General features: G+C 47.7%; 1 long non-coding RNA gene across 1 annotated transcript in view; it reads right to left on the bottom strand.

The window, feature by feature from the left end:
• Positions 1–1,846: 1,846 nt before the first annotated feature.
• Positions 1,847–22,323, bottom strand: part of LOC112929381 (uncharacterized) — a 216,133-nt gene continuing 195,656 nt past the window's right edge. The window contains exons 4-6 of the long non-coding RNA XR_011996157.1: positions 10,081–10,172; positions 9,301–9,405; positions 1,847–2,848 (exon numbers count right to left, since the gene is read on the bottom strand). This is a non-coding gene — a long non-coding RNA (uncharacterized lncRNA). The remainder of the gene's footprint in view (positions 2,849–9,300; positions 9,406–10,080; positions 10,173–22,323) is intronic.

The raw sequence follows: 22,323 nt of genomic DNA, 5'->3' as shown, positions 1-22,323 counted from the left end.
AGGAAACAAAGAAAGAAAGAAAGAAAGAAAGAAAGAAAGAAAGAAAGAAAGAAAGAAAGAGACATGTGGATGGTTTTCGAATCTCAAGCGTTCCAGAAGGCAACCACAGGAGCTTGGCTGTTTCCTGCGCTGCATGTTATTTGGTTCTGCACCACATTTTGTTGAGGAAAGAGTTTTACTCTACAAACAAGTCTGCAAACCACAGATGGACAAGATGATCTATAAGGTACTGGTGGGCTCTAAGAATCGTTTCCTAATCCAGCACCAGGCACTTCTCCAGCAAGCGCTCCTGCTTCAAACCAAAGAATCCCCCTTCTTCTAAAGCTCTTAGGGCCTTGCCGTTTGTCCCAAATGGAATTAACAGAAGCCAGTGGGTATTTGAGGGGAGTCCACCGAGGACTTCCTTAGCCAGGCTCAATCGGGGCAACGCGGCCAGTCTGAGCAGCACCATCTAGTGAACAAACCAGGCAGCGTAGCCTCCTCCAGCTCCTGCAAGTTCCAAGGTGGGCGGGGAAGTCTCCTTCCAGATGCAGCGGCAATTTAAATCAAGAATTAAAATGAGGAAATGAATTAGAACTCTGAAGTGTCATCTCCAGCCAATGCCCTGGGCCTGAAATGATCAGAACTGTCATTTTATTTTTTTCTCCTCTCTTAAAATTACTAGTTTTAATTTAATTTCTCTTACTGAAGTTTCTCTGCCCAACTCATCAAATTTTCTATCAAAATTACCACCGAATTAATTTGTATGCATGGGCACAAAAGGATGGGCTGACAAGATGGGTCACATCTAAATGAAAAGCAAAAAAATAAAATACAGCTCCCTGCACGCGCAGAGGAACCCAGTAGATAGAAGAGAGGGGTGACGGGTATGAGGTCCCAAGAGTCCTGCACATGTTGGCTGAATCCTTGGCTTCCCTCTTGATGGTGAGTGTTTCACATCCACGGCATCAAGCAGCTTCTGGTTCTCCTTGCAGAAGCTTTTCCTTGGAGGACCAGAGTCTGATGCCAACACCTCTGTGTCCCTTGGACCCTCCTCTGCAGGTAGAATTTGGCTTATGTTTGAGCACTTTGGGCAGCTTTGGATACATCTGGGAGTCCTAGATTGCATGATTTAAAAAAAAAAAAAAAAGAGGATGGTATAAAAACTAGAGTTGAACCTGATGATGTCCTTTCAGTGACGACAAGAAATGCACGGTTGTGCACCTGCCGGCTCAGTTAAGTACAGTTGTGAAGGCCCTTTGCTTGAGGCAGGGGCGGGAGGGGTGGGCACAAGGTGATGGGGATCAGTGAAAGACGTCTAGGCTTCAAGGCAGAGTCCTGGGTTGGTCTGTAGCGATTTCTAGACATACAATCCGTACATGAATGACCTTGAGACAATGACAACTTCTCTAAGCCTCAATGGGACACCTGTAAAATGGGACACCCTCTTCCGTCCTTTCTGGAATGGCATGAGGCATAAGAAAATGAGACCATGGAGGCGTGGTAATTGTGTAATAAAGCACGGGCCTTGCAAGGTGGGAGCACCACCTTGCTCCCGGGCTGATACTCCCCACCCTACGAGGTATTTCCTTGAGGCGGCTCCTTGGGCATGCCCAAGAGTCAGGAATGAGCTGAGAAACATGTCAGGGACAAGGGAGGAACTGCTGTGTCACAATCAAAGAGACAATGTGCAACTGCGCTATGATGACACAAGACATCGCCCCGCACTGTGCCCTGATATCGGAGGCTGTCGCTCCGTGCCTGGACTTGCAGACACCCCGTGAAGGCTCGTACAGTTCAGTAGAAATTGCTGTTACGTGTAAACTGGATCCTTATATAAAGTTTTACATTTATTAAATACTCCAACTCAATCAGAAAACATTTATTTTGCATTTGCTTCGCGCAGGCGCTGGGTAAGAACTGTGAGAAACAAATGAACCGGAGCGCTGCCCTCCAAAGGCTCACAGTCTGGTGCAGAAAATGGGACACAAAGTGAAGCCCTCTCCCAGCGGGCGTACTACTCGATTTTAAGTGAAAACAAAGCTGAAGTGGACACAACTGTCCCTGGAGCAGCAGAGAGGGCCTTCGGGGGAGCGTGCACTTTGCAGAGCCACTGGAGCGAGGCACCTGAGGACGGTGGGGGGAAACGTGCAGCCACAGGGAACAGAGCCAGCAAAGGAAGGAAGGGAGCACTTGCCCGGCACGCTCGGGGGAGAGCGCAGAATCAGAGGGGCTGGGATGGACACTGCGAGGAGAGAATTGGCGGTGACCCAGATGAGAGCACAGGCTGAGCTGGGAGCAGGTCAGCGCTTCCAAGTGGAGAAGGCGGGGGCTCCGACCGGACGTTCGGTTTCCGTCGCCCTCCGCACACGCTGCCTTCCAACAGTCGTGTGACCCGGTGCCCAGTAGGGACTCAGCACGTGTCCAGGGTGACCGAGTGAATGGAGCCCAGGAAATACTAGGAAATCCTTGCCAGCACATGGGCACAGACTTACCTAAGTACCTGGAGGTGCTTCAGCTGAGCAGATGCTAGGAGACGCCCAGCCCACAACCGTGAGTTCCTGGGACATGTTCTGCTCAGGTGGGAAAACCATCACCTGAACGCTGACTTTCAGAGAAACCCAACGGGGCACCCAGGGCTCTGAGTTTCTGGGTCCCAGGCATCGGGAGGAGATTGAGGACGCGGCGCTCCCTCCCTGACTCTCGAGGGCCCCGGGGACGCACGGGTCGCCCGCCGTGGCCAGCAGGCAGACATCCGGGCCCAGGCAGCAGGCGGAGCTGCCTCCTGGATTCTCTCCATTTTCTACCATGTCAGGAAATTCCTCTTGAGAAAGCACATTCCTTCCGAGTTCACCCCGTGATTAGCATTCTGTACAAAAAAGAAACAAAGAAAAGAAAAAATAACCTCAAAGATGAAATTTCTTCTCGTGCCTCGGCCCAACTCAGCTCCACTTGGTTTTCATTTACTGCGATGTGTACTTTGGAATCGGAGCCTCGAGCTTTCCCGGTGAACTCCCGCCACCTGGGGTGCATTAGGGGGGTGGGCTGGGCAGGGACTTGGGCTCGGCCCCCGCTCCCACCTCTTTCCCCACGTCCTGCAAACGGATCGTTAAAGAGGCGGTCTCGGTGCGCAGAGCCCGAGGGCCCGAGTGCGAGTCCTGTGCGGGCCCCAGCAGGCAGGGTGCGGGTCCCCGGAGCAAGCCCTCGGCTCCCATCACTCTGGGGGGCGAGTCTAATCCAGACGGGATGTGTGACTTCAAAACAGCTGGGAAGCATTACAGGTCAAAAGTTTAAATCAAGCTCAGCCGGTCGGAATGTGCGAGCTGTGCCTTTGCGACCGCCGCCTCTTCCTGTGCGGCGAGGCCTGTGCACGAGCGTCGGTCCGGGCTGGTGCAGGATCAGGGGCTCGGGGCGCCCTGCCCACCCCAGGCGTAGCTGCACCCCAGGGAGCTGCACAGTCAGAGCCCCAAGCTGGAAAGATCATCGCAGATCATTCAAACCACCTCATTACAAGCATGAAAATGGGCCCAGAGAGGTTAACGTCCGGCTCCGAGGCCCCCAGCACCTGGCGGCAACGCACCTGAAGGGTAAGCTCCTCAGATCCTGCCACGCCCCTGCCAAACCCAATGGCTTACGCTCGCCACTAGGATGAGAGGAACCTTCTCTGGTCTAGGAGGCCGGGGTGACCTGGCTGCCACCCGCTGCCGTCTGCTCGGACCGCACAGCCCTCCTGGCATGTTAGTGTCTTCTCGGTTCTACAGGCTCGTGAAGTCCTTCCCCCCTTGGCAGCTGGGGGACTTGCTGCTTCTTCCTTCGAGAGGATGAACCCCTGTTCCTCTCTCAGCTGGGAGGTGGAGCGCCAGTTTCTCCGCAAGATGTGCCCGAGGAAGCTGTCCAGTCACCTCCCTGGAAGCCCTCTGGCTCCTCGGCTGGCTTGCGTCCCTCCTGGCACCTGATGCCCCACGACCCTCCCTGTGTGTTACTCAGCGATCACCCCCCCCCCCTTTGCTAGAGTGTAGGTACCTGAGGGTGGAAACCTTGTCCGCTGTGCCACTATCTCCTGGCGTCCACCACAGGACACTTGCCCGCTGTGCATCTACAGATTAATCAATCAGCCAGCCAGCCCGTCGAGCAATTCAAAGACGGGCTCCCCCTGTGTCCTCAGTGATTAAGCCCTGGATGTGTGGAGGCCAGAGATGGCCCCAAGCAGAGTTGACGCGTGACAGTCTGGGTCCCTCCCCTTGATTCCAGGTGGATTCTGCGACTGTTTGGTCAATAGAGGGATGTCAGTGGTGGCCCCTTTCCAACCCTTAAGACCCTGGCAGCTTCTCCTGCCTCGGGTCCCTCGGGAGCCCTGAGCTCCCTGTAAGTAGTCTGGGTGCCCTGAGCTACCGCCACCCAGGAGAGGCCGCAAGCAAGTGCACGTCCAGTCAATAGGCCCAGCTGCACCCGCCCTCCCAGCCATCCCGACGAGGCCCCGAGTCAGTGAATGAAGTCAGGCCCGACCCCCCTCTCCCCCCGCCCCAAACAAGCCCAGCCACCTGGCGAATGCCACCAAGCAACCTTAGCCCATGCCACAGGGAGCAGAAACACCCAGGCCCGCCGAGCTGCGACGGGCGAGCCCTGCCTGGATCTCCGACTGTAATAAAATGGGGGTTGCTTTCAGCTGCTAAATTTCAGGGTAGTTTGTCAAGCAGCAGTGGGGTAACTGCCATGGGACTCTGCAGCCAGAAGGTCTGGGTTCAAATCCCGATCCTATCGTTTGTTCGCTAGTTGACTGACCTCCTGCGTGCGCATTTCCCTGAAGCATCAGTACTTGCCTGGTGGGATCCGCACCCAAACAGTCCTTAGGGGTGAAGTGAAATCCACGTCAAGTGCTTTGCACAGTGCCTGGCTAGGGACGCCGAATGATCCGAAGGCATCAGCTGATGCCGTCTGTGTGCCCTTTGACACATCCTTCCAACAAGGAAGATCTCCCCCTCCCTATGTATAGGAGGCAGGAAAAAAGAGCCTGCAGGCATTCAAAGCCCCTTGCCATTAACTCCTCCGGCTGTCCCACCACCGAAGGGAAAAGTCCAAACCCATTATGATTTGCAAAGCTCTTGCCCTGCTTATGCGCAGCTCGCCGCCTCCGTCCCCATCTCCCCTCAAAGCCGGGTCACAGCCATCCCTGCGCACCCACCCGCACCCACCCGCACCCACCCGCACCGCTCCAAGGGAATGGGTCGATATCCCCACACTGAGTTCTTCTGAGCACGGTGACTTCAGGCATCCTTTTTCCGTCCTTGGGATTCCTTTTGCATATTCTCAGTCTTCTCCAGCAAACACTTTATTTTCATAACGTAGTAAACATTACAAAAAACAGGAGGTGACAAGTCCCTCTACTTGAAGACCGGGACACTATCCTACTTCTCGATCTTCCTCCTGGGATCTGCCTAAACCTCTTTCCTATTATTGAATGAAGGAAGGAAGGAGCTAGAAGTAGTGCAAAGCTCACTGTACATATATTAAGGTGGAGTAGCCACATTTATGTACTAACTGCATTTGTAAATGCAGGATGTAAATTTGAAAACGTCTCTTTTGTTTTCTTGATTTGGGGGTGGTGGTGGGTTTGGGTTTTTTGGGGGTTTTTTTGGTTTTTTTTTTTTTCAAAGATACTCATGGTGAAGCCCGTCTCTTTTTAAATGAAGAAACCCTTTCTGAAGTGACTAATCATTGTGTAATTTATTCTTTTTAAGGCCGGAATGCCAGAGTTTCTTAAAATGAGTTTCTTCTTCCGTATCTGTGTTTATCAACTAATGACAGGCTCTTAAACATTCATTTAGTGATGAGAAAGTTCCAAGACAGTGTGCTATGTTCTGGTTAGAAGAATTCAGCTTAGCCAAATATATATAAATTGCCTCCCCGCCAAAGGGAGAGGACCTGTCCGGGAGTACTAAATCTGCGGGTACAGATTTGGGAGCACAAACGTTTCTTCTCGGGGGACAGCCAGTGAGCTGACTCCGTGTGGCCACGGCCTCCTGGGCCCTGCCCGGGCCTGGCGGAGAAGCACCCATCTGCCCAGACATCTTCGTCTCCCTCTGGGTCTCTCCCCGCTGCCTTGCCGGCTGGATTCAGAAGCCTCACATCTCCGATTCTTTCACAAATTCTCTAAATAGGTTACTAGTTCATGCGCTGGATTTTCGTGCTCTCTTCGATTTACCAGCTCAGAGTAACCCAAATCAGGCCAGCCTGTGCGAGATGAATTCAATGAGCATGGAAATTGCCTCGAGTCCCTCCTGCCTCTAGTACACACACAGGCTCTCCCAGAGCTCCTGTTTTGGATTCCTCTTGCATTAGCAACCGAAGCCGGCTCCTTCCAGAGCACAGCACCGCCGCCTTCCCCCTTCCCGCCCGGACGATCTCCGGAGATTTTAGAATCTTTAAGTCAACCCAACAGGCTTCTTTTCTGGTCATTTCTCATCACTTAGTCCTATAAATATTAATCACAAGCTTCATATTTTAAAACCTCTTTAAGCATATTAACTATTTAGCCACATAAATCAATCGTCAGCTAATCTTAGTGGTCCCTCACACTTTCCCAAGTTCCAGAACTTTCTGTCTTAGCTACCAAACTTCACCCTTTTGCACCAAAGTTATTTCATGCCTTTTCAATCTACCAGGCCTTTCTTTAGATGAAAAGGAACAAGAGAAGGAAGGAGGGAGAGAAAGAAAGGGGGAGGAAAAGGAGAACAAAGAGAGGACAACGGGAGATAAACAAATTAGAAAGATAAACCCATGGGACTGGAGGATCAGGGACCTGTTTCTGATTCTCCAAACCGTCTTGGGCATCCTGAGCAAGCCGCTTAACGTCTCTGGGGTTGACATGGGTTAGGAGGTATCTCTGGCATCTTCTTGCTGAACACCCTATCCTCCCTACAGTAAGTTCCAGAATTTTCTCTCTTCATGCCAGAGGATCTTTCTAGAAGGACGCCCAAAGAGCACAGAGGCTGCTTTGCAACCTTTTAAAGTATTCACGAGACTGCAAGATAAACGATCAAGACAGATCCATAGCCCTTGCTTCAAGACTCACTGGGGGAGTGAGCCGCTCTGTGGGCATAGTCTTCTTCTTTTCTTTTTTAAGATTTATGTATTTGTCTGAGAGAGAGGGTGTATGCATGTGCGCAGGTGCTGGGGGGCAGGACACAGGGAGAGAGAATCCAAGCAGACTCCACACTGAGCGGGGAGCCTGACGTGGGGCTGCATCTCATGACCCTGAGATCATGACCTGAGCTGAAACCAAGAATCAGCTGTTTACCGACTGCTCCACCCAGGCACCCCTGTGGACGTGGTCTTTGTAGTCCCATTTCTGTACAGCCCATTTGCGGTTCAATTACCTTTCAGAGTGTACCTCCTAATTATGTAAAAACTATGCAGCCAACCTATGAGAACCTCCGGGAATCCTAGCAGCATTGATTGCTTCATACCAGCTATTTTGAGAAGGTGTCAGTGTTAGGGGAGGAAGTAACTCCGGCAACTAAGAGAGCGGAGTCAGACAGGCCATGGTTCAAATACTGGCCCCTGCAGGTGTTCAGCATTCAACCAGGTGCCTCACCTCCCTGAGAAGCACTTCTCTCATCTGTAAAGCAGAGAGGCGTCTGCATGCTTCCTCTGGTTGTTATCCAGAAGAAAAGAGACAGTGCTACAACATGTACCGCTCTGCACCTGACTCATAGTTAGTGTTCAATAAATGTGAGCTTTTATTATTACCATATTTCCTCCATTCTGAGACACCATCGATCGGAAGTCAAAGCATCAATTTAATAACTTCTCAGGGGGAAAAACAATATATTAAACACACATTCCCATTTTAAGACATCACAATTTCAACAATATTAAAAGGTGAAAAGAAATGTGTCTTAAAAATCAATGAAATGTGGTCTTATTATTGTCACATTTTGGAACCATTCTAAGTCATTTGCTTGTTTACTTGCCTTTTTCCTGTTTTGTCTGGCTTTCCCCCAGGAGAATAAAGAACTAGGTCTTCGTTTCAACACTGTGCTCCCAGTGCCTAGTACAAGTGTCAACAAAATATTTGTGGGATAAGATGATTTAACACTACTTTAAGGGCAGCCCGGGTGGCTCAGTGGTTTAGAGCCGCCTTTAGCCCGGGGTGTGATCCTGGAGACCCAGGATCGAGTCCCACATCGGGTTCCCTGCATGGAGCCTGCTTCTCCCTCTGCCTGTGTCTCTGTCTCTCTCTGTGTGTGTCTCTCAAGAATAAATAAATAAAATCTTTAAAAACAAAACACTAGCATGAGGGGGCTACTGATTAAGATGCCACTAATGTTAGCATTGTTTCATATGATGAAACTTCTTCATAGCCTCCAAAATCCCTTCCACTTAGTTCCTCCCCAGCCTTGGGAGAAGAGTTTGTTTTTCTGAACGTGTATTTGTTGAAAGCTGGTATTTTCCTTGAACTCTATGCACAAGGAATGAGGGTGAAAGCAGACAAGTGCAGAGCATCTGCCACAACCACTGACACAGAGGTAGCAGTCATAAATCACACTCGAAATTCAACACAAAACGATGGAGGGTATTGGTCCTCATCAGCTTAAAATATGCTGCCGGTTTGAATGTCCTTAGTTTCTGCAGATATGCACTAGACATTAATAAAGATCTATTTATGGAATCAACTAAAATGTGTCCTTTTAATTTGCAAACAAGAAAAATAAACACTGAGGTAATCTCCCCAGTGCAAATGACTTTTACTACACATTCAGAAATTTTAAAAAATAAATAAATAAATAAATAAATAAACGATTCATCAACAATCAGTTTAAGGAGGGCCTACTATGTGTTGGGTGTGCCAGGTGCTGGGTGGAGAAGCAGTCTAGGGTAGTCTAGGATAAGGAAGACAAATGAAGGAGACACCGGGATACACACACCATTGTCCCATGTCAGGCAGGAAGAAGCACTGGCTCAGGGCTGTAGGGCCCCAAGGTAAGGAGCAGGAATGATCTTAAGGAGGAGAGAGTGTCAGTCCCATCAGACTGACTGGAAGTAGAGGGGTCTCTGATTTTGTGTCACTCCAGCTCCTTCAGATGATTCCCGGCTGCATAAACCAAATCCTGTGTCAGGGGACCTGTCAGACTCCAAGAGATACTGTAGGGGCTTATCAAAAATGAAATGGTTTCTCATTGAGAGGAAGCAAAGTTCATTCACTCAGTTGCCTTGCAAGTGACGGAGGGAGGTAATTACACAAATACAAGCTACTTTTAACTTATCATGAAACAGTAATTCTCAAATAATTAACCTAAACAAGAAATTGGGTCCACTTACCCCAATCATGAGGAACTTGTTGGACTAGAGCTTGTTGCGGGGTGTCCTCCTCTTTAATGAGGATGAGGATGATTCTTTATAGTGCCCAGGAAGCAGCCACAGTATCTAAACAAGGAAACAAAAGGAACTGACTGAAGAAGAAGACCATAATCCCAGCCCTCAATAGGTCAGGGTTGGACTGACCAGATGGACATGGTGAGTGCTGGGAGGTCAGACTAGGCTTCACAGAGCCTGGAGCAGGAGGTGTTGTTGGAACATGACAGCCCTCGGTTGGTCTTCAACCATGAGAAGAAATTCAATATTGGCAGAAAGAGAGGAAGGTCATACCCACCTTGGCCAGCACTGGAGTAGCAAAGGAGCTAATCCAATATGGCACCAGTACACAGACATGAACTCGGTAATGAAGAGGGAGATGTTGGCAGGAGCTCGTTTAAGGTGGAGCCTGATTATACAAGGAGCTCAGAGTCGTGTCATTTTGCTTTGCTTTGTTTCAATTGTATTGAGGATGAAAGTTTTGAGCAAAACAGTGATACAATCGGTTGTATGTCTCAGGAAGACTATTCTGGTGGTACCGAGGTTCAGCTGGAAGAGATGAGGGACGTGGGAAGGAAGGACAGTTATTGCAAGAGTTCAGGCAATGGTGACAGGGTCAGATCTCAGAGACTGAGAAGGTGGATGGCTGGGCCTTGGAGGTGAACTGGATGAAGAGGAAGAGGGACAGGAAAAACACCCCGGCCTGCTAGGGTATTAGAATGAAGACTGTTAGCCCCTCATATTCACCTAAAGGAATGTCCTGGGACTCACGGCATCGCTCTCCATGATGGCCACGTGGAAGTTCCCCAGCATCCAGGACACAACAGCATACCATGCAGCTGTAAGAAGGAAAGATCTCCAATGGAATGATCAACATGAGTGAATGCACAAACCAGCCTGTCCAAACACTCACCAAACCAACAGAAGAAGCAGAGTATATACTGCATCATTCCATTTGCCGTACGTTCAAAACCAAGCAAAATGAACTTATGGTGTCCAAAGTTATAAGACAGATCATACTCTGGTGGGGAATCGTGGCAGGTCCTGACTGAGAGAACACAGGTAACCATGGGGTAAGTTCCGGTGTTCCATTTCCAAGTTCTGGTTACTCAGGTATGTTCACCGTGTGAAAATCCATCCGACTGTATTTGTATTATCTGTGTGCACTTTTATGCAAATACAAGATACTTAAATGTAAAAACCTACAAAAAATAAAACCATCTTTTATTTGCAGTGCCTCCTGTATGTACAGCACTAAAGCAATGTCAGTAACAACAACACCTTTTATTTTGGAATATTAATCCCTATGTGCTAGAAACTGGTAGGTGCTGACTGCAACCTCGTGAGAACAGTTTTATTTTATTTTATTTTTTTAAGATTTTATTTATTTATTCATGAGAGAGAGAGAGAGGCAGAGACACGGGCAGAGGGAGAAGCAGGCTCCCCACGGGGAGCTTGATGCAGAACTCGAACCCAGGGCCCCAGGATCACAACCTGAGCCAAAGGCAGATGCTCCACTACTGAGTTACCCAGACACCCCACACGAGATCATTTTTAAACCCCTAGCTAGAAACAAGGAAACAGAGGTTCTGAGATATTTAAAAAATGCCTAAATCCACCATCTTTCTTCTGAAACAGCCCCTTACCTTGTGTCAGGATTCCACAAGTGTTCCAAGAAACGTGACTGCAATTATTCTACTGTAGGCATTGAATCTGCTGTGTCCAGTGTCCACACGATCCTACTTTTCCAGCATAAGCTGAATCTGTCCCCCCTCGTACTTCCAAACATTCAGGTTATCAATGAACTATTTCAGGGCTTCACATCATGCTTATTTCCACAATTCCAGACCTCTCCAGCAAACACCTTCCTTATGAAGTTTTCAATCAAACAAATGAATTCAACCCAGAAAAGCAAACACATTTTGGATAGAACAGTCATCTTTTTTAATCAGTTTTTGTGTTTCCTATATAAACCAGCAGCCCAGAGGTACTATTTCTGAAAGCATTTTGTAATGGAAGATTTTAGCCGAGTGCTATTTAGAATTATCGTTATTATCCCTGTTATTAATAATAATGATTTATAGAGCAGTTGGAGGAGGCAGTGCTATTTAGAAACTAGGAACACCAAGCCTGATTTGATACTTAAGCCAGCAAATGGAATAGGAGGAGAAGAGGCAAGAGGAGAAATTAAAATAGACGCCTCTATCTTCAGACATCTACCTACAGGGACCAAGAAGCAGGTGATATGAAAGAAAAAGTCTGCAAAAATGGAGCCCAGGGACATTTTTCTCCACGAGGTCACCACCTCAAGAGATGCGATCTGCCAAAACTCACGGAGCCTGGCCAAAAGCCGTAGCACCTTGACGAATTCACTTCCGACATGTCATGACCCTGGAGAGTTTTCTTTATTTTATTTTATTTTTTTTTTTTGAGAGTTTTCAACATATTCTACAAACACAGATGCGTGTGACCTTTGCAAGAACGCTGTGAGGTAGACAGGGGCGGGCTAACTTCACATCTCCACCCCTACCACGCTGGTGAAAGCACTAAAATTCGGGAGCAAAGCATCACATGACAACATCACAGAAAGCCACCCTGGCCACGCTACCACGGGAGGTGACCCCAGGGGCCATCTCGTCAGGTGGTTCACAGCCATCACTGACTAAGAAAGCTGTGGGAGAATTTTGTGATGGTTTAAGGCTCCTGAGCCTCATTCCAGGACTGAGGGGAACCCAAGAACGTACAATCCAAAGAATAAAACTCCCCAAAGGACTCATCATAGAAACAAAAGAATTTGGGTCTTCAGAACGATAGAGTCTTTGGACTGTTGCAGAAGACAAATAAATCAAAAACTCTCACCTGGCATCCCGGCGAGTATCCAAACTAGCAACGATGAAGAGAATATCCCAAAAGCCCAGAGAGAAGAAAGGTATTCTCTTCGATGGGGCAGTAATCAGATTCACATCAGTTCTCACCCTTTGAGGGAGAATGTATTTCAATTATACACCCGGACAGCGTACGTGTAAAGATACTAACACTTCTGCAAAGAATATTTTCTGCAAAACGAGAGTGAAATTGAGAATATGCTTCAGCCAAATGAAAAAGAAATCCAAGAGAAATAGAAAGGAGTCCGGGAAATCCAAGGAAAAATAGAAACGAATCCCAGAGGGGAGCAAAATGAAACCTCAGGATGACAAGTGTGCAGCCAAAATCAATCAGTGCAAATGGAAACAGGAAGTCGGCAGGTGCCGGAAATAACATGTGTGAGAGGGAAGTAGATTCTGTCCTTTCAGTGGTAACAGCAAAGAAGCTGCAAGTCCCTCATGGGACCACGAAGGCAGAATTTTCTGTGTCAGTGAGAAAAACTAAAGGAACCCCTTGGAAGAGACAAACACATACAGTTGGGCTTGAACAACATGGGGCTTGGGGGCGCCAACCACCCGTGCAGTTGAAAATCCACGTATAACTTTGGACTCCCCCCAAATCTTTTTTTTTAATAGTTAAGTCTTTTTCTTTTTTTTTCTTTTTTTAAATTGGAGTTCAATTTGCCAACATATAGCATACCCAGTGCTCATCCTGTCAAGTACCCCCATCAGTGTCCGTCACCCCGTCACCCCGTCCCCCTGTCCCCCCGTCCCCTCGCCCACCTCCCCTTCCACCCCCTTGTTCATTTCCCAGAGTTAGGAGTTTCTCATGCTCTGTCTCCCTCACTGATATTTTCACTCATTTTCTCTCCTTTCCCTTTATTCCCTTTCACGAATTCTTATATTCCCCAAATGAATGAGACCATATAATGTTTGTCCTTCTCCGATTGACTTACTTCACTCAGCATAATACACTCCAGTTCCATCCACGTCGAAGCAAATGGTGGGTATTGGTCGTTTCTAATTGGACTCCCCAAAATCTTAACCTCTAATGGCGTTCTGTTGCCGAGGAGCCTTACCAGTAACATAAGTATATTAACTCACATCTTGTATGTTGTATGTATCGTGTGTTGTGTTCCTAACAAAGTAAGATAGAGCAAAAAAATGTTATTAAGAAAATCCTAAGGAAAAGAGAATATGTTTATAGCACTGTTCCATGCTTACAGAAAAAACTCTGCATACCAGTGGACCGCACAGTCCAAACTCAGGTATTCAAGGGCCAGGTGCACGTGAAAGGCATGGACTGAGTGTGAAAAACAAACGCAGGTGTTCAGTGGGTGTAGGAAAAGGAAGGAAGTTGTTAGGTTTTCCCACCTTCCTTCAAGTGGTGAGAGTTTGAAGGCACGGCCTTGCGCTTGCTTCCTCGAGTCCAGCCCGACCAGGTGGCCAGGTGGCCAGGTGCGTGCCGGGGGGTGGGGGTGGGGGGGCACCGAGAGGCCACAGAACATACTGGCTCTGAGCAAGAGGCCTGAGGTCACAGGCTGGGCTCAAACTCTTGCCTCTGCCGCTTACTGGCTCCATGGCCTTGGAGAAGTCACTTAACCTCTCTGTGCCTCCGCTGTCTCCTCTGTGTCACCGACCTCACAGGACTGATACACAGATAGAAGAATCCAATATAGGTAACGTATTTCGAATGGCAATTCACTCCACATAAGCACGCAAAGAGTAGCTGTTATTATTGTCCCAATATTAAAATATAGAAAGAGTAGTTGGGTTGTGAAGTAAAGGCCATTCTTAAAGTTAGCCTCGACAAAACTTGGAAGACAAAAACAGAATTAAATATCATAAAATCAACATAAAAATTGAGAAGCGAAAAAGAAAGACACAGTTGACACGACGAGAGGCAGGAGAGAGACGCTACAGGAAGAGGAAGGGGGTTGCTAATTCCTTCACCTAAGACGGAAGTATCTAAATACTGTACAGACTAAACAGATGAAGCAATAAAGAGTTTTAACCCTAAATATATAATCTGAAATGATTTAATCAATAAATTAATTTTAATTCTTTTAAATTTATTAATTTTTCATTGATTATAATTATATATTTTATCTACATATTACATATACTTCTATATAATTTATATCCTGCTTATGGTTAATTATAATTATAATGAATAATTAATCCATTAATTTAAATGTAATTTAAAGTAATAAAGCAAACACTAAACATGATATTTATAAAGTCAGAAAAGCAGGTGGTGGAGAAGGAAGGTGAAGTGGGAGGTAATGACTGTTGACCTTTGCAGGATGCTTATCGTGGGCCAGGCAATGTGCTAATCACTCTACATGTATTATCTCAATTAATCCTATAACAGCCCTATAAGTTCAATACCTTTGCTATGATGATTCCCACTTCCCAGGAATTTGAGGCAGAGAGAGACTAGTCTCTCTAGTAGGTCGCCTGGATCCCCAGACGAGTCAGAGAAGAGCAGTCCCAGCCTCTGCTTTCTGGCACCTCTACGAGAACGCATCCTCCAGAGTGGGAAGGGTGTGAGAGCAGTTTACAGATAGCACCTGGCGTTAGGGAGGCAGAGGAAAAACCAACCACTATCGTGGCATGAAGAGTGTCCCACAAAAATGTCACGTCTACCCAGGACCTCCAAAAGTGACGTTATTTGGAAGTAAGGTCTCTGCAGATGTAATTGAGATGAGGTCATACTAGAGATGGGTTGGTCCTAAGGCCAAGGCCTGGGGTCCTCATAAGAACAGGAAAAGAAGGAGCCCCTAGGTGGCTCAGTCGCTTAAAGGTCGGCCTTCGGCTCAGGTCATGATCCCAGGGTCCTGGGAGGGAGCCCAGCTTTGGGCTCCCTGCTCAGCGGGGAGTCTGTTTCTCCCTCTCTCTCTCTCCCCTTCTGCTTGTGCTCACTCTCTCTCTCACAAATAAATAAAGTCTTTAAAAATAAATAAAATAGGCACGCCTGGGTGGCTCAGAGGTTGAGCGTCTGCCTTCGGCTCAGGGCCTGATCCTGGAGACCCGGGATCGAGTCCCGCATCAGGCTCCTTGTGAGGACCCTGCTTCTCCCTCTGCTTGTGTCTCTGCCTCTCTCCCTCTCTGTCTCTCGAGAATAAATAAACAAAATCTTTTAAATAAATATATAAATAAAAATTAAAAGGAATGTGAGGTGATTTGATTTAAAAAAAAAAGGGGGGGGAGGAGAAAACAGGGAGACTCACAGGGAAGAAGCCCACGGGACCACAGAGGCAGGCGTCGGAGAGGCACAGCCACAAACCAAGGAACAGAGATTGCCGGGAGCCACCCGAAGCTAAGAGGAGGCCCTAGGGGTTCTTCCCTGGAGCCTTAGAGGGAGCGTGGCCTTGCCAGCACCTCGACTTCATACCGACAGCCCTCGGAACTGTGAAAAAGTACATTTCAGTTGTTTCATGGCCACCTGGTTTGTGGTAATTTGTGACAGCAGCCTTGGGAGACTGAGACAACTACCCAAAGCCTTAGAATAGAAATGGTCAGGATCATTGGAAAAGGGAGAATTGGACCCTACAGCTTTCTTTACTTTTTGCTTTCTAAGCATCTATCACGTGCTACTCTCTGCGGTAGGCAGACTCATAGGGGGATCTCATGACGCATCCTTCTGGGTTCACATGACTGCATAACTCCCTCCTTTTGATCTGAGTGGAAGCTGTGACTGGCTTCTAACCACTGGAATACCCCAAATACAAGATGTCACTTCCATGATAGAATTATTTAAGACTTTCATGTCAGTCTTACAGATCCTCTCCCTCGCTGGCTTTGACGAAGCAGATGGTCGGGTCGAGGAGACCCGCGTAGGGAACAGAGGCAAATCTCCAGCCAGCAACTACCTCGGCGCTGAGACTGTTCTCTGACTCACAACCAGCAAGACGCTGAGGTCCCCAGTCCAACGGGCTGAAGGGAACTGAACTGTGCCAACAGCCACACGAGCTTGGAACCGTGGCCTTCGCCGTCCGAGTCGCAGCAGAGACGCCACCCCTCTGAACCCTCCACCATTGCCCTGTGGGACCCTGACTCAGCCAAGCTGTGTGTAAACCCCTGACCCACAGCACCTGGTAAAATAAAGGTAATAAAGGCCTGTAGTTTTAAGCCACTAGAGTTGTGTAATATTGTCACGCATCAATAGATAACTAATATTCGCCTATAAATAAGAAGAGTAATAATACTAAGACTCCGAAGCTTTTTTGAAACGAGCAATGGTTTGCTACCGTTAAAAATTAAGACAAATTATTCTGATGACCAGTTGGCTTTGGGGACAGCTCCCTCATGAAACAAATAAGGAAACCAAGGCACAGAGAGGTGGAGAGGCATGGACAGGTTCGCCCGGGTCATTAACGGAAATGTCAAAAAAAATTTGTAAGTTAAAAAATAAAAAAAACTGAAATATCACTGAGGCACACTGGTCCCCATGGACGCTACATGCTCCATCTTGCTGCTGCCTGCAGAACAACCGGAATAAAAGGTGGGGAAGGGGAGTAGCAAAGAGCAAGATAATTGCTCAAATCAAGGGCAAAGATTCAGTTTTGCCTTCGATTAGATTCATGGCAAGCTCTGTTCCCAACATTCACCCCTAGTTCCTGGGAGGGTAAATGTGTGAAACAGGCACTTATTAGACAATTTTTTTTTTGACAGCTGCTGCCTTTGCAATTACTGTGGTATGATTTTTTTTTTCTTCTGAATGGCTCCAGATTTGTTTTTGTCTGAGCTGAGGTGGAAAATTGAGAAATAACAGATTCAACAATAATTGACTTTATTAGGAATATGAATGTATTACACATGCTGTATATTAAAAACTCATTGCTTTTATATTGGCCTCGCACACTCTACGCTACGTTTATGGTTCCCTGGTCTCTGGTGTTCCCCCTTCTTTACGGTTCCCATCAGCTTTATGTTCCTCATTCCCTGTCATGCGGAGGAAATAAATGGTTAAAAATCTAAGTGCTCATCAGACACAAGCCAGAGTTCATAAATGAAAGTGGGCAGGCTTGGGTAATTTAAGATACTGCTGTGAGCTGGTGTTGCCAAAAAAATGATGCACTTATTGAACCATAAACAAAAGCAATTAAGATGAGCTGTTGATTACTGTGGAGAAAAACTCCCCAACAGCACAGAGAAGCGGGCCTCAGAGGGAGTCTCATTTGCATAAGCATCTCTGGAATCCTGGGATGTCCCAGGACGGTTGCAGGAGACCCTTCTGCAAAAGAATCCTGGTGTCTCACAGGAAGAATCCTGAGAAAGCCCCTGGAACCTTCTGCACAAGGAATCACAACTACCAGGCAAAGAAGGGAGCAGAAGGTTGACTGTGTCTTTAGAGCAGCGCCAGGAAGGAAGCAAGTCCCTCTGAGGTGGTTTGAAGGCATCAGACTCGTGGCAAACCACAGCTGGAACATAATGCTGTTGAGTTCTACCTGGCAAAGCATTGCCTCAGCCCGACCTTTGAGAGCTCCTTGGAGAAGGCTAGGACCTGGGAGAGGGGAGGGAGTAACCCTGGTGCAACCTTTAATGGCTGGGCCGTCCCAGGTTGCACAAAATGGAGCTCTGATGGGAAAAGCTGAGCAAAAGAAGCCTGGATCAACAGCTGGCAGAGAGCACCTGCTGACGCCCGGCTGCAGAAGCAGCAAGAACCACAGAAGCAAGGATGTAACTGAGCTGCCAAAGATGCAGAGGTGGTTAGGAAACTGGAAACAAAATGAGGTGCCCGGTCTGGACAAACACACAGCAATGGCCAGCCCCCCGCCCCCCAGCTCCAAGCCCTTAACCACGCCCACCACTGGAGCAGGACGCACAAGATCACAGCGGAAATCTGTGAACACTGTGACCCTGTTATCATCTCTTTCTGAGAGTGGAAATTGTCCACTGATTATGGAGAGCTGTACCTAAAAGTGCCCAAGAGCAAGGCGCGTGGTCGATGCTTGACAATTGTTTACAGAGGGAAAAAGAGAAAAGGAGGAATGAGTGGATGGACAGATGGAGGGAATGCATCACTGGGAGAGAAGTTGAGGTCAGGACTGACATTTAGAGTCGCCTTGAGGAGGCAGAGAGGGTGGAAAGAGCACGCCAGGGCAAAGCGCCCTGAGACACATCTTAAGTAGTGAGCAGGAGCAAGACAGGCAGGAGAAGAAAAATGAGCATCCAGCCAGACAGATGATGTTGGGTCAACTCAACCCTTCCCCTCCTGTCAGGAAACTCTGCGGGCACACATTGCAGCCGGCGATCAGTCTCAGCGAGCAGTGATTGGCATCTGCGAGCCTAGCACCTACGAGAAGACTGACATTCAGGCAGACAGGTCCAAATGTCACCGGCCAAAGGCCAGAGCACCTGGCAGGCTGGCTCGGGCCACTCAGACGGGTGAGGTGACGGTCAGACCAACGCAATCACCCTGAGTGGTGGGTGGAAATTCACTGCCGGTGGCCAGTTCATTTAACCAGGAGACATATCTGTGTTGGTGTATATGAGGTGATAAAGGCGTGGGAGCCCACGGAAAGGAAATCAATGTGTGGGGACCTCCTACTTTCCACCCAGGGCTTAACACCAGCTTGTGGAACAGTCAGCACAACTCAAGTAGGGGTGATCAGCTCTGTTTCGCTGATAAAGGACCTCGGGCTCTGATAAAGTCAATAGTCTTTAAAAATTCACACAGGTGATAAGAGATAGACCCAGGATCAAATCGGGATTGCCTGAGCCATGGGAGTCTTGTTCTTTCTACTAACTCTCTGCTTTTGACATCGGCACCGAGAGGCACAGAGATACGTGAGGCGAAACGTTTTCCAAGGCAAAGAAGCAGAGGTAAAGAAATTTCAAAAACGTCTTTCTGCGTATTGCTGTTGCCATTCTGCAATTACAAGGGAAATAATTCGTGAGGCAGACGGAGAATACGATGGTAGGCAAAAGGAGCAAGAAGAGAAAGGAGTATCGCTTCTGCACTGGGTCTGTACTCCGCCCTGAACCCACGATAGATCACATGGAGGCTGAGAGGGAGGCCTCGTTTGTGGCCGAACCAGGGTCCCGGAGCAGACTTCCAAGTGTCACTGGGAAGGTCGTAGAGGAGCATGGGAAACTCTGATATACTGTGCTAAGCGAGGCAGAAATGGCAAAGGACTCGGTGACCCAGGATTCACTCAACAAACATTGCTGAGTGTCGCATCAGCTGCCCTCATGCCGGCCTACAAAAGCCTGTGGGAGGGGGTCCTGTCCACACAGCTGTCGGGCTCCAAGAGGAGGACAGACATATGGGAAGACAAGGTCATACAATTATGCTCTCTTCAGGGAAATGTGCTTCCAAGACCAAATTTGTAGGACTTTGTGAATTAATTCATTAAGTCAATAAACATCTATTGAGTGGCTCCCTTAGGACAGGCCACTGTAGGCTCGAGGGTAGATAAGTGAGCACAACAGACGATAAAGTCTCTGGTATTGCTTGTATTCTGGGAAAGTATATTCTGTCTACATCCAGTCTTGCCACATTTCTTCCCTATGAGTCTATCAGAATTGTCCTTGTACCGCCCACCTCAGAGAAGCGGGTGATAGGGATCAAGAGTAGGGTTTTTATACATGGGAAGCTTTCACTTTAAGTCCCAGATTATCACATCCTAACTAAGAGATCCCCTAAAATCAGAAAGTTGCAAGGTTTTTTGTTTTTTTTTTTCTCCCTTGTAATACTGGTGACAACGATCTTTCCTTGCAGGGATTTTAGGAGAGTTCATTTGAATATGCTCACATCATCTAGCCTGATGCATAGACAATGAAAATAGAAGTTTCTGTTCCCTAGTTGAGATTTCTCTCTCCCCCAGGGCCAAGTTGCTATATCAAACTGTAAACCCCACATGCCCGCTTTCGGTTATAATTATGTCCACACAGCAGCTCCTACATACTGTGGACATCTGCACTATTTGGAAATACTCCTTAGTTTATACCATCATGGCACATAGGAAACCCCAAATCATTAACTGTAGAAGAGAGGGATAAAGGAAGGGGGGAAGTAGAGGCAGGGGCCCAAAATAAAGTGTATCTCCAGTCAGAGACAATGAGTACGCTCCCCATTACCAGGAGTGTGACCTAGTAGAGTAGGAGGAATGGCTTTGGGAAGAATTTTAGGAAGTTCCTTATCTGTAGGTCATGTTGAGATATCAGGGCTGAGAAAAAGGAAGCCTCAGCATTGTCCAGTTTCTGATCTGGGCTACGGGGTAGAGAACAATGTTACCTAGAAACGCTCACTAGGAGGGAGGCAGAAGTATGAGCTGCTGCTTTGTTCAATTCGGTATGTCTGACGGACAGTCGGGGGTGATAGCAGCTGGAGCCACATAGAAGCCTCTGCACGTCATGGAAGCCTGGGCTTCCAGATGTGGGAGTCATTGGAATGAGATGACGGGGGGTAGGTAGCAGAGCGGGAGGAGGCCATTGAGGGAAGAAGCACGGGAACGTTGCTGTTCAATCTCAAACGTGGAAGTAAAGCCAAGGAAGTGAATACAGAGGAGGACGCAGAGCTGGAGACCGAGTTCCCTGGAACTGAACTGGTCCAGCAGATGTGAGTGAGCGTTGGCATCAGGACCAAGGACAGAGAGCCATGCCGCATCCCCCCCCACACACACAATGGGCAGGGTGGGCACCCCAGTAGCTCCCTGGGACACAGCCCTCTCCAGGGGTGGAGAGAGAGGGACCCTACGTTACAAGAGCGTCCACTGGCTCTGCCAGAAGAAATGCCACATTGGAGGAGTCCCAGCCCCAGAAAGGCAGGGGATTCGCAGCAAGATGGACGGCTCTGGGGAGTGTGCACTGAGTTCTCTGGGATTTTCTGGATAGTTCGTCCTTCCCCTCCTCTGTGAGGTAGAAATGCTTCAGAAAGAAATCTACAGTCATAAATTCTCTAGGTTCCTTCTTAACCAGTCAGGCAAGATTGATGGGCTGAGCTGGTTTGACACAGAAGCAATTGGGAATATCATTATTTGCCTTGTATTTATCTGCATTTATGTTAATGGCTTTGTTCTTGATCAGAGTAGCTACTAAACTTAGGGAAAATGTTTATTGCACTCAAAGTTTTCCTATGATGAATTACGTGGGAGTCACAGAATAGCCAATGCACACAACGTGAAGAAAACATTTCCTTTTTTTTTTTTTTTTTTCTGCTTCTGATCCCAACGGCACAGGCCTCCTGCATACTTGGGACCAAACCAACTCAATTTTTCACATTCTGCTTTGTCATCTGATTGATTTAATGCTTCTTGTGGTCAGACTTTGCAGAGAAAAAGAACACGCATACAATTTCTCTCTCTGGCATGAGCTCTTTCTTGCTCTTTTTTTGACGGGCAATTTCATAAAATCACAGGGCTGGGAAGGACCTTTATGTGCATTTTTTCCTAACTCCTCGCAGTACAGAAGCACTTGGGAGAAAAAAAAGAGACAAAAAGAAGTAACTTTTTTTGAGATCTTTCCCAGGTGAGGCAGTGTGCTCAGAGGCATCACTTATTATATTAGCCTACTTTATCTTCACGACACTTTCTTACCCCCACGTCGAAGACGTACATCGAGGCTTGGAGAATTAGACCACAGGCTGACAAACTACTGCCTGGGGCTGGAATCAAGCCCACCTTCTGCTTGTGTAAGTAAAGTTTTCTTGGAATGCAACCATATTCATTCATTCATTCATTCATTCATTCATTCGTTTATGTATTGTCTATGGCTCCCCAAGCTATAATGGCAGAGTTGAGTGGTTGCAACCAAGATCATTCAGCCCACAAAGCCTAAAATATTTACTATCTGACTCTTTACAGAAAAGAGTAACCTCTTTGCTAACCTCTGCTGGAGTCAACTGCCCTGGTCACAGATGGTAGGTGCTTATGTTTGGTAAACACCCTATTCTGTTCTGTTCTGGGTGACTCCAGACCGTCTGTCTTTCTCCCCTATTACTGCTATCTTGCTCACAGTGTCCACCTCATGGAGGACAGACCAGTTCAGGTGGCCCCTCAGAACGTTCTCATCCAAAAACATACTCACCTACCTCCAAACAAACCAGAAAGACTTCCCGTAGCAAACCACAGGCAGCGGTAAGGATGTACCTGCTCGGAAGGCATTTGAAAAATAGAGA

This window comes from Vulpes vulpes, chromosome 12 (assembly GCF_048418805.1).
Source record: "Vulpes vulpes isolate BD-2025 chromosome 12, VulVul3, whole genome shotgun sequence".
Classification (NCBI taxonomy): domain Eukaryota; kingdom Metazoa; phylum Chordata; class Mammalia; order Carnivora; family Canidae; genus Vulpes; species Vulpes vulpes.
Note: the sequence above shows the minus strand (reverse complement) of the source record. Positions and strands in the feature narration are given on the sequence as shown.